A 15,899-nucleotide genomic window follows, 5' to 3' on the forward strand; every position below is an offset into this window, starting at 1 on the left:
AGAATGCCCAACGAAAGCCAACGGAACGCGATCGTGCAAGTGCTTCGGCTTCGCATCGCCTCATGGTCCCATTTAGCGTTCCAAAACCAAACATCTTGCTCAAGGTGTGCTTTGCGTTTTTCGTAGAAATAATTTCTTTATCGCGTACATTAAGACAAAATTTGAAAGCTCATTAGAGTGTACCGCCCACAAAGTATGTCTTTTAGTGTGATTTAACTGTCGTACGGCAAGGTCCTCACGCCGTTGCCGATTGGGCAAGGTGGCTACATACTACTACAGAGGAAGGAACGACCCACACCCTAAGGAGCTTCGCCCCTAAACGAAGGGTGATGCTAACGAACTTCAGCCAAGAATACAGACACCTGAGCAGGGGCACGACGATTGCATGCATTGAAGAAATCTTGGCCACCAGCGATGGGTTGCCTTTTCAGATTCTGACGAAGCTACGACGACGACACCAAACCCTGAGTCACCCTTCGACGCAAACCGAAGTCCTCCCGCTCGCCAACAGCAACAGCTTCGATGCATTCTGAAGGAATACAAGGACTGTTTCTCTTCGTCATCGCGGATCCGGCAAACGCCCCTTGCTAAACACCGTATCATAGCAGAAGAAAATGCTCGACCACTCCGTCAGAGTCCCTACCGGCTTTCGACGCGGGAACGCGAGGTGGTTAAGAAACAAGTCGACGAAATGCTACGCGACGACATCATCCAGCCGTCCAAGAGCCCATGAGCGTCTCCCGTGGTGTTAGTGAAGAAGGATGGGACCCTACATTTCTGCGTCGATTATCTTCGCCTCAACAAAATCACAAAGAAGGACGAGTACCCTCTCAAACGGCTGGACGACCACCTGGGTCGACTCCGCAACGCGAAGTACCTTTCCTCGATGAACCTCAAGACCGGCTACTGGCAAATCGTAGCCGCGATAAATGGCGCAGACGACTGCGCCATTTATCGAACAATTACTAACCCATCGAATCAAGACTTACTTCAGGAGGACATTAACTGTCTACAGCAATGGTGCGACCGTTGGTTACTGGATCTTAATTCTAAGAAGCGCAAACTGGTTGTATTTTCTCGTCGTCGCGATCCATTTCTTTACCAATACACAATCAGTCACATTCCCGTGTGTGCTGCGCAGTCATACAAGTACCTAGGTGTCACCGTATCGAACGACTTATCCTGGCGCACACACATCACTAACATCATTTCATCTGCTAACAAATCACTCGGTTTTCTCAAGCGGCATCTCAAACGCGCCCCCAAAGCTGTAAAACAACTGGCCTACCAGGCAATAGTCAGATCGAAACTTGAATACGCATCCGCCATATGGAATCCTCACCAAACATATCTCATCAACGCACTCGAAGCCGTTCAAAACCGCACCACAAGGTTCATCCATTCTAGTTATTCATACGACGCAAGCATATCTTACATTAAAAAAAGAATTGAATTTGCTTCCTCTTTGTACGCGCCGGCGCACTGCAACCCTTTCACTTTTCCACAAGTTCTATCACACCTCGCTTAATCAACCACCCTATATCATCCCACCTGCGAGAACATCTCATCGAACACGACACACTTTTCAAGTGGGCCGCCCTCGCATGCGCACTACTACCTTTTCCGCCTGATTCTTTTGCCATGCTGCTACTGAGTGGAACAACCTGCCTCACCAGATCGTTGCAATCACTTGCCCGTGTGCGTTCACGGAGAGGGTCACGGCGCACTTTTCGCAATGAAAGCGTTATTTTACTTTTATTTTGTATTGTTTAGGTATATAGGTATTTGTACTGACGTAATAAACACATCACCCCATGTACTCATCGGTACATTTTTAATAATAATAATATCTGGGGTTTAACGTCCCAAAACCACGATATGATTATGAGAGACGCCGTAGTGGAGGGCTCCGCAAATTTAGACCGCCTGGGGTTCTTTAACGTGCACCTAAATCTAAGTACACGGGCCTCAAACATTTTCGCCTCCATCGAAAATGCATGCCGCCGCGGCCCATCGGTACATTTTTTTTCTATTCGGTGTTCAGTTATGTATTATGCAAATGTATAGCGCGTGTACTTTTTCTTTTTTTCTATTTCTGTTCTTTCAGTTATGTTCATGCAAATTACGTACTAATGTATTCCCACCCCTTATGTAATACCCCAACCAAGGGGTCTTTAAGGTAATAAAGTGAAGTGAAGTGAAGACAAGAGAGACCGAGAAAAGACTGCCTTTATAACACCGGACGGCCTGTTCGAGTTCAAGGTTACGCCTTTTGGTCTTTGCTCGGCACCTGCGACTTTCCAACGTGTTATCGATACAGTGCCGGCTGGCTTGAAGTGGCAGACGTGCCTCGTGTACTCGGACGACGTCATTGTGTTCGCCTCAAACATCGACGAACACCTCCGGCGCCTTGATGCTGTACTTCAAGCAATCAAGCACTCAGGACTCCCCTGAAGCCAGAAAAGTGCCGTTTTGCGTACGAGGAGCTCCTGTTCTTGGGCCACGTCATTAGCGAATCTGGAGTTCGCCCCGACCCGAGGAAAACAGCTGCCATCGCTGCCTTCCCGCCGCCCATCGACAAGAAGGGCGTACGCCAACTTCTCAGCTTGTGCGCCTATTACAGACGCTTTTTCAAGGAATTTTCACGTATCGCAGTGCCACTAACTCACCTCACGAAGAGCGACGTGGAGTTGAAGTGGGGAACGGCGCAACTCGCGGTATTTCAAGAAATTAAACGACGCCTGCAGACGCCTCCGATACTTGCGCATTTTGACACATACGCCGATACGGAAATCCAACCGACGCAAGCAACGTAGGGCTCGGCGCCATGCTTGTGCAGAGGACCGACGGACTGGAAAGGGTTAGTTGGTAACGATTCATAGCTGGTCGTGGTAAACAGCGCACTAGAAATGACACTAAGTAGAATTGAAAACTGGCTAAGTTGGTAACGATTCATAGCTGGTCGAGGTAAACAGCGCACTAGAAATGACACTAAGTAGAATTGAAAACTGGGCAAGTTGGTAACGATTCATAGCTGGTCGAGGTAAACAGCGCACTAGAATTGATACTAAGTAGAATTGAAAACTGGGCAAGTTGGCAACGATTCATAGCTGGTCGTTTTTTTTTTTCTGGAAAGGGTTATCAGTTCTGCTAGCCGGTCGCTATCCAAGGCGCAAGCCATCTATTCTACAACAAAAAAAAGGAGTGCCTTGCCATCATCTGGGCTACATCCAAGTTTCGCCCTTACCTATACGGCAGGCCCTTCAAGGTTGTGAGCGACCGTCACACTTTATGCTGGCTAGCTAACTTGAAGGACTCTTCAGGTCGCCTCGCACGCTGGAGCCTGAGACTTCAAGAATTGGACATTACCGTCGTTTACAAGTCCGGAAGAAAACACTCCGACGCCGACTGCCTGTCTCGTGCCCCGTCGGCGCACCACCGCAGGACGACCATGATGATGACTGCTTCTTGGAAACCATAAGTGTCGATGACTCCGCTGAACGACAGAAAGCCAACCCGGAACTCGGGTGAACACATAGTGTAGGGTTGCGCGAAAGAACAAGGACGAAGGTAAGTGGACAGGACGGGCGCAAAGACGACGTCTACCTTCGTCCTTGTTCTTTCGCGCAACCCTACACTATGTGTTCACATGTGCACCAACTAGCCCAAATGAGAGCTTTACTGCGGAACTCGGGGGCTTTGTGGAATGCCTCAAGGGCAGGACCGCCGTTGTTCCTAAAGTGTTCAGGCGAGGATTGGCATCGTTTCTCTTGAAAAATGACGTCCTCGTAAAGAACTTCTCTGCAGCCCGGGCCAACTACTTATTGTTGTACCTTCAGCACTGCGACCAGAAGTTCTGCTGGCCCTGCACGACGACCCGATGGCTAGCCGCCTCGGCTTTTCCCGCATGCTCGTGAGGATACCGGAAAAGTACTACTGGCCACGCCTTACAGCCGACGTCTAGACTACGAGGTCATCCCATACGGCATCATGAACTCTAAGCGGCGCCGCGCACGATCCGAATTTGTGCATGTCGTGCGCCTTAAGCCGTTTTATACGCGTTAACGAACCTTAGGACTCCTTTTTTCTTTTATCATTGTACTTTATTTGTATATGCACTTTTTTTCCTCCTTTCCATGTTCTGTTACGAGCATGGGGACAATGCTTTTTCCGTGGGGGGCAATACCACGCGCGCTTCATTTTGTAATTTTTATGTAACTAACCCGTTCCACGCGTTGCCGCCGCCTTGTGCAAGCCGCGCCCTAATGTCTGGGAACCTTCCATATTATCTTAGAATCTTCTCTTGAGCGCGCAAACGCGAACAGTTGAGATTATTCTCGAACTAACGCGGCTACCAGTGATAAGGCTGAAATGTTCTATTCTGCATGTATAAATGCCGACGCACCTTGCCGCAGAGCTGATTATCGACGGATGACGCTCTGTTCACCGCTATCAGTGTGCAGTGTGTACTGCTGTTGTTTGCCTTTCCGTTTCCCGGCCACAAGTTCGGCCAAGTAACGAGTTTCATCTTGGACACGACGACTGCTGCCTTCGTCGACGTCACGACCTCGTGGCAGTATGTTATATGCCAATGCCCGTCGGTGTCTCTATTTGTCTCGCCTATCACCATTGCTCCAAAAGAAGACGGTAGGTAGCGCCTGTGCACGGATTAGAGAGCAGTAAATAGCCAGGCACTGCTGATTCATTTTACAATGCCGAGGATCGACACCATCATCGATGAAAAGGGAGGCTGTACATGCTTTTCTCGCATAGACCTGTGCGAGGGCTTCTGGCAGGTGCCACTACAAGAAGACACCAGGCAATACATCGCATCTAGAACATTTCTGGGATATCCCCTTCAGTCACGGTGTACACAATTGTGTACGCGAACTTCGGAGGCGCGTCACACGCCGCGTGTTTCTTCAAATGGGCTGAAAATTTGCGTGCACATTCGTGCAGGCTTCCTGAGTGGACAACTAGCGGTCATTTAACTTCAATGTGCTGCGTGTTGCTGCAGAGGATAACTTTGCTGGAGACACTACCATGTTAGACGATCGTTCGACGTGCCGCTTTCCAGGACCAATGTGAAGAGTATTTTTTTTCTGAGTTCGAAACGAATACAACCAAAAACCAAACTGTGCATGCATTTCGGGCCTAATAGTTGATTCTTTTTATGCAAGTCTTGAAGCTGACTGATTCCAGAATAACTAGATAATTAGTTACCCGCTAATTAACATTAATTACTGAAACTCACAAAAAACAACACATTCCTTCATTTTCTTTCTTGGAATGTAATACTGATGGCCTTAGAATTATGTCATGCCAATTTGACGTACTTGCAGACAGTGCATCATAATTCGTGGCTGAAGGGGATATATGAATATAGCTGCCTCCCTTTTGGATTAAAAAACTCACCAAGTTGTTTTCATAAAATAACGTACCCCTACATTAGACGCTTTTGCAATGCCTATGCACAGACGACATAATCATATACACTAAAAGTGAAAAGCTCCATTAACAACACCTGGCTCATATCCTGGCTCCATTATCTGATGCTGGGTTAAAAGTTAATTTCAAGAAGATTGAGTTCTTCAAACCAAGGTCACCTTTTTTGGCAGAGCTTTAGATTCATCAACGAAGAACGCGATAAAGGAATCGGTGACTCGTATTACAAAACTAGGAAAGCCATAAGATATACATTTGCTTCGTGTATTTCTAGGATTGGTGGGTCATTTTTGAAGTTTCATTCAAGATTACGCTCTGAAAAGTCGCTGACAAGATTGACTCATAAGAATATCCCCTTTTGTTAGACAGAAGAACGCGACCACGCCTACAGAAATTGGTCCGTATAATTTCTTCTGATCCAATATTGTGCTTATAAGACTTTTTGCCGCCTCTCGAATTGAACGCCGGTGCGACTCACTATAGAACGGGACCTGTCTTGTATCAGCGAGATTCATCACGACCACAAAGCCAACAGCTCCGTGTAGTGGAACTCATTAAAGTCACTAAAAATAATGCTACCAAAACGATATGCGTCCTTTTCAGCCAAATATCCAAATACAGGTGGTTCGTGGATATGTTCAAATAGCAACTCTCGTGACAGACATGGTACCTTCGGTCAAAGGTTTGGGTGTAATGTTGGAAACCACGTTGTTGAATAAACATGTCAATATTATTGACAATAAACGTGTTTGAGTTACAGGGATACTAATACGACTGCGCCTCCTGCTGTCATTAAGAGTGAAGCTCTTCCTTTAAAGTTTTCTATCCAATATTAACTACAACCATCTTTTATGGGGCCACACAAACAGCTAAACATCAACATTCTATTCCTGTTGCAAAAGAAAGCCTTTGGTACTATTTCAAATGCTCCATTTGAAGTCTTAAGGTTGAAGTTTGAATGCTTAATTAAAACAAAGCATGCATATGATTACAAAAAACCCACTTTTGAGACCCAACAAATTTCTTAAAGGGTCCCTACCGAATTTTATCCGTAGAAAAAACACCCTATAGCAGCTGGTAAAATATGCAATGTAATAAGATCACACGGCAGTGTGAAATAAGTGAAACAAACAAATACAGTACAAAAAGATGTCACACAATCACAAATGTTTCTAGCGATACTTAATACTAAAACGCGCCTTAGGAGGGAAAAAACAAAAAAAGCAGACTGTGAGCAAGTATGGGTTGTGCTATACATGAGAATGTATGCAACGTTGTTAGACTGGTTCGGTTACAATCAAGCTTATTTAAAAGAGATGTAAGTACCTTTAAAGTTTAGTGTAAAGCAGCCGTAATTAGTATTTAATTTAGGCAGCATAGAACGACAGCGCGATATATTCCCAGCAGTGCGAAGTGCGTGGCGACGTGAGACTTTTGTCAAGACGGGTTTTTCATTTAATAATTGGTGCATGATTGAGGTAGTATTGTACGTCACCGGATCGGAATTATTGAGAATGTTGAGGCTTTTAAATAAATCTTCGCTCTTAATGTGTGTATAGTTGGGTGCTATATTGCGGAGGGCTCTTTTTTGAAGTGTAAACACCGGTGACAGATGAGTCTTGTCTGTGCAACCCCAGATAGCTATGCAGTAATTCCATATGAAGTCTTGTTAACTACACAGCGGCACATACCAATCCCATGCCTGACCAGTTAAATATCATGCCAATAAACTTATTGCGCAATACAATTCTCCTAAACCAGTTTTTAACCGAAAGAGAAAATAGAATGAGTTTTCTAGAGCATGCGTCAAGGCTAACATTAAATTCGAGCACGTTCAGCGCAGATCACTAAGAAACCTGGTATGTTCCACATTCTAGAAAAAATCATGGAAAACAAACGCTGCATCGTGCCCTGCCATCTTTACTTAACCCTTTGCGATGCCTACGTACACAATTGTGCACACAACTTGTTTATGCTAGTTTTGTGAACTCGGTGCTACGAAAGAGCAAGACTCATTGAGGTATGGATGAATTGAACCTCCTGCATTGTAAATTTGTGTTCATTTAACTTCATTTTGCAGTGTAATATCATATGGTCAATTTGCGGAAGCCACTACTGTGTTAGACGAGTCGCTCGACGTTTCGCTTCCCGCAAATGGGCATAAGCGAAAACAGCTTTGCACTAAATTTCTAGCCCTAGATTTGATTCTATTGATGAAAAGTCAATGCATGAATGACTTCTAAACAAATAGATATTTAATTACAGTTTAATTACAAATAATTACTAGGACAGGCATTAATTAGTGTACTATGACGTTATTTTTGTTCCAATAGAATATCGAGTGCCTAGAAATAAAGTTGTATCGATTCGACGTATTTGCGGGTGGTTCTTCATAGGTGGCGTCTAAAAGGGTTAACTCTTTTCATTAATTGCAAAATTTGCTCTCTCTAAGGACGTGCGTGTCATTCATTCTCTTTCGATGTTCTAGAGTTCGATGTTTAAGATACAAGTAGCCAGATTAGCCGACTTAAACCAACTGACATTCCTGACCATTGGCTCTTTCCCATACTTGTGCCACTTTTTAATGATTTCAGGAACAGAAACAGCATAACATGGCACGCTTGAAGATGAGCACAATATTTATGCCACGCCATATATGCACAAGGTCTAGCCCCACCTAAGAAATGTTGAAAAAAACGGCAGTTAAAATTGTATTTACGGCAAAAAATAACTGTATCCATGTGCAAGCGAGCGAAAGTTCATGGCACTCACAGAGTGAGGTGTGGGAGGAAGCAGGCCAAAAAGTGTGTGTTATATGCACTAGAGGAGTTGTATGGCCTGTGCTACATCGGCCAGAGGGGTTGGTGCCTAAGCCACTGTGTCAGCGAGCATGCTGATATCATACGCGCTCCTGTGGGTATACCCACTTGGCAAGAAACTCTTTAGAGTGTAAGTGCATCCCTACGTAGCCACTTGGCTAGTCACTGTTCAAGTTGTAAGTGCATCCTTGGTATTGATGATTGCCGAATAATAGCAAAATATAAGGAAAAATTACGTGAAGCTTTTTTTATTCACGAGGCACGGAAAGAGTGCGTGAGTGCGCCGTCTGTTTGCCAGCTAGATCATAAATTGATTTTGACTTCAGCCGTGCATATCCAAAAGTTATTCAGCCCTTTTTTGCAGATTTGTTCGTTCACGTTTTCTTTTACTCCCTCACCCGATCGTATTCCCGCCATCTCAGCAATAAACTTGGTTGTACGTCGGTCCTATCTCGCCCTTTTATTCTCTTAAAATGTTGTGCACGTTTAAACAGCTTTTCCTTGTGAAGTATGTAGTAGCAACAAGCCCAAACAGCCCTGTTGTTGCTGATCTTTCTTCCACATTGGCATATTGAAGCTGGCCAGCAATGATAGCGCTTGCTGCTATAACTGATTTTATGCTCGCGGCATTGCGCCTCTCCCAGGTATCAGCATCCCGACGCTAGATGGTGATTAAACAAAAAGAACGCACACACACAACACACAAGATGCAGCAGTGAGGAAGTGTTCGAAAGGTCACAAAAGTTGGTTGAAAAATAGTCAACGTGGAATAGTAATCGTTCATCCTCCTTACATGTTTCCCTGCTGTGAATGATGGAATCATCTATCTCTATCTTCGGGAAATTTTTCGCAGTTGGCGTCGTTTAGTCCAGGGAGAAAGACCAAAGTAGTGGTGCAATAACTTTTCTTAGCAGACCCGTTGGCGAACTGGAATACACAGTCAAGGGGTTGATAGAAAACCTCCCGATGACGAGCATTATTTACCTGTGAGGAAAAATATGCTGCTGATTCTTATGTCAAGCTTCCGAGCGGCGTCTGCGAGCCGGATCAATTAATTCGTGTCAGCAGTGGGCCCCGCTCGGTAAAAGCTTGACATGCAACATGGTGATTGCGTTCCGACTGTGCAGCCCCGCATTATAACGGACCCTATATACCGAACAGACAGTACAACAGCCGCGTGTCCCGAAAAGGACGAGAGGTGGTACGTAGTCAAGTGAAGCAGATGCTCAACGACCAGGTCCCAGGCAGCACACCCGCAATGAAACAATCCCAGCCAAATGTCGGCACATGTCCGCACCAATATTGGCCTCACGTCGGCAAATCACGCTCGTGCTACTTTCACCCACATCAGCCCGATTTAGGCTAGCCGGCGTTGGGCCGATGTGGGCTAGCCAGCGTGGGTTCGAGCCGGGCCTGCCGTTATTCAGCCGATGATGGCAAGCCGTCAGAGGGCCTATGTAAGCTAGCCGATGCTGGTGTGGTGTCGGGCCCGCCGACGTCGGGAAGCCGCCGGTGTGACCCTTTGCACCCGGTATTATGGTGTTTTAGCAGTGGTGGTTTACCGTGCGGTAAGTACGGTAGTACTGTAGTTCTCTACCATGGTGGTCTTCACGTATACGTGAAACCAATATCGGCCTGACGTTGTGTGCTACCTGGGGTAACACAACCCTAAACAAGTACTTGGGTGTGCCCCGCCGTACTTGTAAAGGAGACGTACAAGATGCTTCCTCTTTCCGTAGCTTTTAAATAGGCGAAGAAACACGTATACAGGATTTTTCGCATCGGCGTATGGGCACCACCATGTTTGATCGCATGATTGTGACTGGTCAGCGAAGCGGCCGTGGTCGTACCGTGTAACCGCCAGGCTTGCTTGCGCAGCAAAACGTAGTTCCCTATGTAACTGCCTAAAACTTGACAAAGTTGATACATTTGTGTTTGCTTAACATCCACTATGCCACAGCGATACGTGATAAGTTTATTCTGCTTTGCATTTACATCGTACGCTGTTAATTGTAACAGCAACAGCCAGTGACCGCCAGCAACCGCCCGGCTAGCTCAGTCGGTATAGCATGAGACCCTTAATCTCAGGATCGTGTGTTCGAGCCCCACATTGGGCGCCACTTGTGGGGGTTCTCCCGTCTGGCCCAATGACGAAATGCAGCGCTGCCTTACAACCAAAAAAAGTCACAGTTTTGCCGCAAGGGCGAAGCAATGAATGCGATAGCAAAAAAGCGGCCCGTGATGGGCGCGCTGATACGCTACAGAAACATCTACCCCCAGGCAGCAACTACTGCGCGAGCTGAAAGCGGAAGGGCAAGGTTCTCTCTGCGCAAATATTAGAAGAAGCGAGCTAGCTGGCCGACGACTTTTAAATGCGCCCGTTGGCGCTCCTCGCGCCATCTCGCTGGTAATGAAGAAACGCTTATAAGCTCCTGCCGTCTCTGAGTCCTACCAGCGGTAAAGGATGTGTATATAACGCTCGCCGTTAGCTGCTTGAAGGATCTGCGCTTTGCGGCGTAGTGATTAGCGCCACTCGCTGCAGAGCTAGAGGTCGCTGGTTCGATTCCGTGCTTCGGAAGAATTTTTCTGAATTATTTTTCTTTGGGACTTTTACACACACATATATATATATACATACTTATACATATAAGGTGCATGACCGCGGCGGCAAAACCCAGCCGAGACTGTCCATATAATTGCTATCGAAATAAAACCATTCATTAGTACGAGAAACGATCAAAAGTTATTCTGACAGCTCGAAGTCTTCGTGGCCACCGCACATGCCATCAATCGCTCAGCCCTCGCCGCGCCGCCTGTCCACTACACGCGCGCATACACTCCGCCAGTGCGTCGCCAACTTCCCGCGTATCGTGTTGGCTGGCGCTCTTATGGGGTATCTATGAGATGCGCGCACCCCTACTGCGCGGCACGTGCAGTTATCGGGTGGCGATGCGGGCGATTCCCACAGATCATCGTGACAGCACTCGTGCAGACGCGACCGCCCGCTTCGATCCGAACTCACGCTTGCTGCTTGCCCACTTTCCCGACAGCAATATAAATGAATCGCTTCGTGTCATCTCACCCCGAGGTATGGTTTGCCCTTATTCTTGAGATCAGCTCTTTGTTCAGCCACGACAGCTAGGCCTCCGAAAATTTGAGAGTAGATCGCGGAAACTGTGACGAATACATTGCTCTCGAAGCTGCAGAACGCAAATATAATGCAAATAAAGGTCTACGTTTCTAACTTGCGGGCCACACAGCGCAGGTGGACGACGCGATACATTCATGGCGGAAGGAACTAGCTGCGATGCATGCGGCCATGTATTTTTTTCGGCGCTGCCGTCTGCTCGCTTTTTCTCGCCCAAAGCGTCCGCGTATACGCTATGGGGACAGCGAGCAGACGACGTGGCGTGGATGAAGGCATATTGAGTAGCTCTGCCCAAACCACGACTCGGGAATTCCAAGTCCATGGTGCCCGTGGCGCCATCTGATTTTGACAGCACAAGCCAGCTGCGGAAAATCATCTAGAGATGGCTTATTAGACAACCTTCGTATTTAGAAAACCATAGCGCGCTGAACGAACACGAGAAAACCTGTACACAGGACAAGCGCTTACTTTCAACTAAGCCGGCTTATTAAATAGTTAACGCTTGTCCTGTGTTAATTATGTCTAGTGTTCGTTTAGTGCGCTATAGTTTCTGAAGTATGACGAACTACCAACACGCCCAAACATCATCTGTTCTGTGCACCGCCTTTAACATGGCCGGTACTTCTGGTCAATCGACTTACGAAGTATTTACGGGCACATAGAAGTCAATGAACAAGGTCGCGTTCAAGCGGTGTTCATAACTCTCAATGGCCTCTACGAACTTCAAGCGCCGCCTTTCGTACTACGCTCCACTACCACGACGACTCTAAGAATGATGGACACAGTGGTTAAACACACAGCGCAAGTAAACAACGGGGACACAGGAAGGGAACACACAGGGCTGACTTACAACAAAATTTATTGACGCAACATTTCACATATATACAGGGGATCAGCCAACCAATGCGCATGTCACAAGATATAACCTTTTGATAAACTTGGAAAAGCAGAACGAAGAAATTGCAATTCCTTATTTGATAAAAAGGTCGATGCCGAACTAACACATTTGTCACCCTACCTTTGAGTCATCTCTGCTTTAATTATTTCTCGGACATACTTATTTCTAAGTTTACAAACCACATCAGCTTCCTGAAAGACTGGTTTGCACGTGCAGTCGTTATAATGCAGAGCGAGAAGGCCTCCCTGTCCTTTCGTGATATTGCTGGCATGCTCTCGGAACCATTCATTGATACATCGGTCCTTTTGGCCGATGTAACGTTTACCACAACTTAGCGCTATAAAATAAACTCGGTGTTTCTTTGCGCAAGAAAATTCTTCGTCGATAGCTCTGTCTGGTTGAGTTAACCTACACAAAGAGGCCAACTTAAGCGGGGCCGAGAATGCAGTTGGAACATGTGACTTCTGAGCGATTCGTTTGAAATTGTGTGCCACCTTATCAATCTAAGGGATGACCACTTTCTTCCTCGTGTTACTTGGTCGCGCCTGAGGTGGTCGCTTTTCCATGTTGATCAGATGGTTTTCTGCTATGACATGCGCAATGGTTCGCTGATCCTCTGTATATATGTGAAATGTTGCTTCAATAAATTTTGTTGTAAGTCAGCGCTGTGTGTGTTCCCCTCCTGTGTCCCCGTGGTTTACTTGCGTTGTGTGTTTCATCGTGCCTAACCAACACGCCCAAGTTCGCTCCATGACACATTATTTTTTTTATCCCGCCTCTCCCCCTATATTCACCGCAGACCTCCAAGTGCACAAATGTGAATTAAGACATGTTAACAACAACAACTTCATGACACAGTGGTGTCAGGTCTTATTTGGGAGTCGTGATTTGTCTGTTTAGACGACGTCGTTTTTTTTTTCAAATAGTTGAGCAACACATGCAACGACTTCAGTCCATTTTTGTCGCAATTCGCTCGGCAAGACTATCGCTAAAACCACAATAAAATGCCATTCTGCTTACGAGGAAGTAAAACTCGCCATCCACACCGTTAGACATGATGGCATTCGGCCGAATTCACAAAATACTATGGCTGTAGCCCAACTTCCTCCCCCCCCCCAACTCCCGCTGCCAGCAAACGTGATGGGAGCCAATTTCAAGCTTCTGCGCACAGTACAGGCATTTAGTGGAGACCTTTTTAGACATGGCCGAGGTGCTAAAGCCCATAACGAAACAGGATGTTCCCTTTGTGCAGGGCCCCGAGCAAGGAGGCACTTTTTCCGAAATTCAGCAACGCATTCAGGCACATGCCTTGCTAGTACACTTCGATGAAGATGCCAACACTGGACTGTACACTGATCCAAGCTACATCGGCCTTCGCGCTATGCTCCTTCAGTGACAAGACTGCGTTCAACGCGCGGTTGCTTATGCTGTGGGTCGTTCCCTCCTCTGTAGTAGTAGTAGTAGTAGTAGTAGTAGTAGTAGTAGTAGTAGTAGTAGTATATAGCCGGTTCTAAATTAATGAATTGCTCACTAGATGAGTAATTCACTGCGGGCGACATACTCTAGTGAGCTTTCAACTTTTCGTCTTAATGTACATGATAAAGAAATTATTTCTACGAAAAACGCAAAGCACACCTTGAGCAAGATGTTTGGCTAAGTGGGACCATGAGGCGATGCGAAGCCGGAGCACTTGCACGATCGCGGTCCGCTCGCTTTCGTTGGGCATGCTACCGACCTCGCGTCGTGGAACGCGATGAGGAACGCTACGCGCGTCGTGTCTTCCCTCTATCCTTGCCGTTAATTCTCACGGGGCGAGCGGGGAACGCGGTCGCTCTTGGCGCGCTTTCTCTTTCGCTCGGAAGCGGACACTTTCCCTGCATTTCACCGATCAAAAACGGTGATAATGAAGGGCCCACGTAAGCCAACAGTACAATAAAAGTTTGATGTTTAATATATACTCGGTGTTTCACACTCTTTATATGATGTACTGGGCGAATTTCACGGAAGAGTTTCACGGTTTACCGATGATTTCTTCCGGAGCTTCGCCCCGCTCATCATCATTCACCCCGTGAATATGCTGTGATTTTTTTGATCTTCTGCGAAAGTGAACTAAATCGCGGAGAATGGATGCCTCGCTGTCGCATTGGCGGCGATAACAAGCACCTCGCCGATCTGTATGGCCATCCGTTTGGGAGTTATCACAGACCACCATGCCCTCTGTTGGCTAGCCAATGTGAAAGACCCTTGAGGATGTCTTTCCAGGTGAAGTTTACGCCTTGGAGAATATTCCTTGAGAAGCGCGAAAAGCTGGGCCGGTTGGTTCATGTTTAGATGCGAGAAAAAGCAGCGAAAACTCAAGACAAGGACGAAGAAGTAAGCACATTCAAGCACACATTGTCGCCGGACTTACATCCACTTTATTGACGCATGTACCGTGTACTTAAAGCCCTTATCCTGCGCACGCGCTAGAAGCCTATCCGCCCGGTAATCAACCACGCCCTGAGAGAAACAGCCACTCATTTAACACGACAGGGTTTTATTTCGGGGTCCACCAAGCCTTTAGTGACGTATTTCCGTAGCGAAATTGACGTCGAAAAATGAGCTCGATGAGATGGCAAAGAAAATAAGTTCCGTCAGCGTGAGTTGAACCCACACCCTCTCGGTCCGCGACAACACATGCCGGGCACGCTATCCCCTGAGCCACGATCACATGCTCCGGTGGTTTTACAAACGCGCTTTTTATATCTCACACTTTCCTCTCACGGTGCTTCTTGGTTGGCCGGGTGGTGTCGCTTTTTGGGAGCGCTAAAGCAATGCATCATGACCGTGGCCTCCGCGATTAGCTCCGGCAACGCGTCGTTGCTACGCGTCCGTTCCAGTCAGCGCGTTTTTAAGAGAAGTGCAATTTTGTCAATGCCTTAACACACCGGGAGGTGAAAATCTTAGCCAAAGCGTCGGACTCGCTCGCAGCGTCCATCCATACCAAAAATAGCTGTGCGAGGCGCGCCTGCCTCGACTACCAGTGACATCGCGTTCCCCGCTTAAGGCCTGACCTCACGTACGCGTTGCAGGGTGTCATCGTGTGACCTTTCGACGCGGCGCCGCGCCCTCTCTCTCCACAGACAAAGGGCGCGTCAAAAATCTATGCGCTGACAAGCTGCAACGCATACGTGTGGTCAGGTCTTTACGCTCGCCCCGACAAAAATCGCGGCCGGGCCACACCACGCGCGTTGCATTTCCGGCCGTGCTTTTCAATAACTCTTTAACATGCCACGGAATGGCGACCTTCTCTTACGCTCTGTGTCCAATCAGCGACGCTCCTATGTCTGTGCCGCCGTTTTCTCTGATTACGCTCTCACCGTTAACTACTACAGCTACCACAGCGGTTTGTTTAATCACTGATCCTGGACGACAGTCATCGGGATGGATATGTACCACCAAGCGTCAACGTGGGTGCATCCACGTTAAACGGTGCTATAGCTGCCAAACACCAACAGGCATTGTGCAAGCTATCTTATATCAATGTACAGTATACGTTCAACTAATACTTTAAGGGCACGTTTTACATTTGTGTTATACCGATTGCTCT

The 15,899-nt window shown here is 47.0% G+C and overlaps 1 protein-coding gene and 1 non-coding gene across 2 annotated transcripts in view; both read left to right on the forward strand.

The window, feature by feature from the left end:
- Positions 1–15,899, forward strand: part of LOC119381037 (Bardet-Biedl syndrome 7 protein homolog) — a 793,778-nt gene that overhangs the window by 680,083 nt on the left and 97,796 nt on the right. The gene's annotated exons all lie outside the window — the stretch shown is intronic.
- Trnak-cuu (transfer RNA lysine (anticodon CUU)) lies at positions 10,309–10,381 on the forward strand. The gene has a single exon. It is a non-coding gene; the product is annotated as a tRNA-Lys (tRNA).

Source organism: Rhipicephalus sanguineus, chromosome 2 (genome assembly GCF_013339695.2).
Source record: "Rhipicephalus sanguineus isolate Rsan-2018 chromosome 2, BIME_Rsan_1.4, whole genome shotgun sequence".
NCBI classification, from domain to species: Eukaryota; Metazoa; Arthropoda; class Arachnida; order Ixodida; family Ixodidae; genus Rhipicephalus; species Rhipicephalus sanguineus.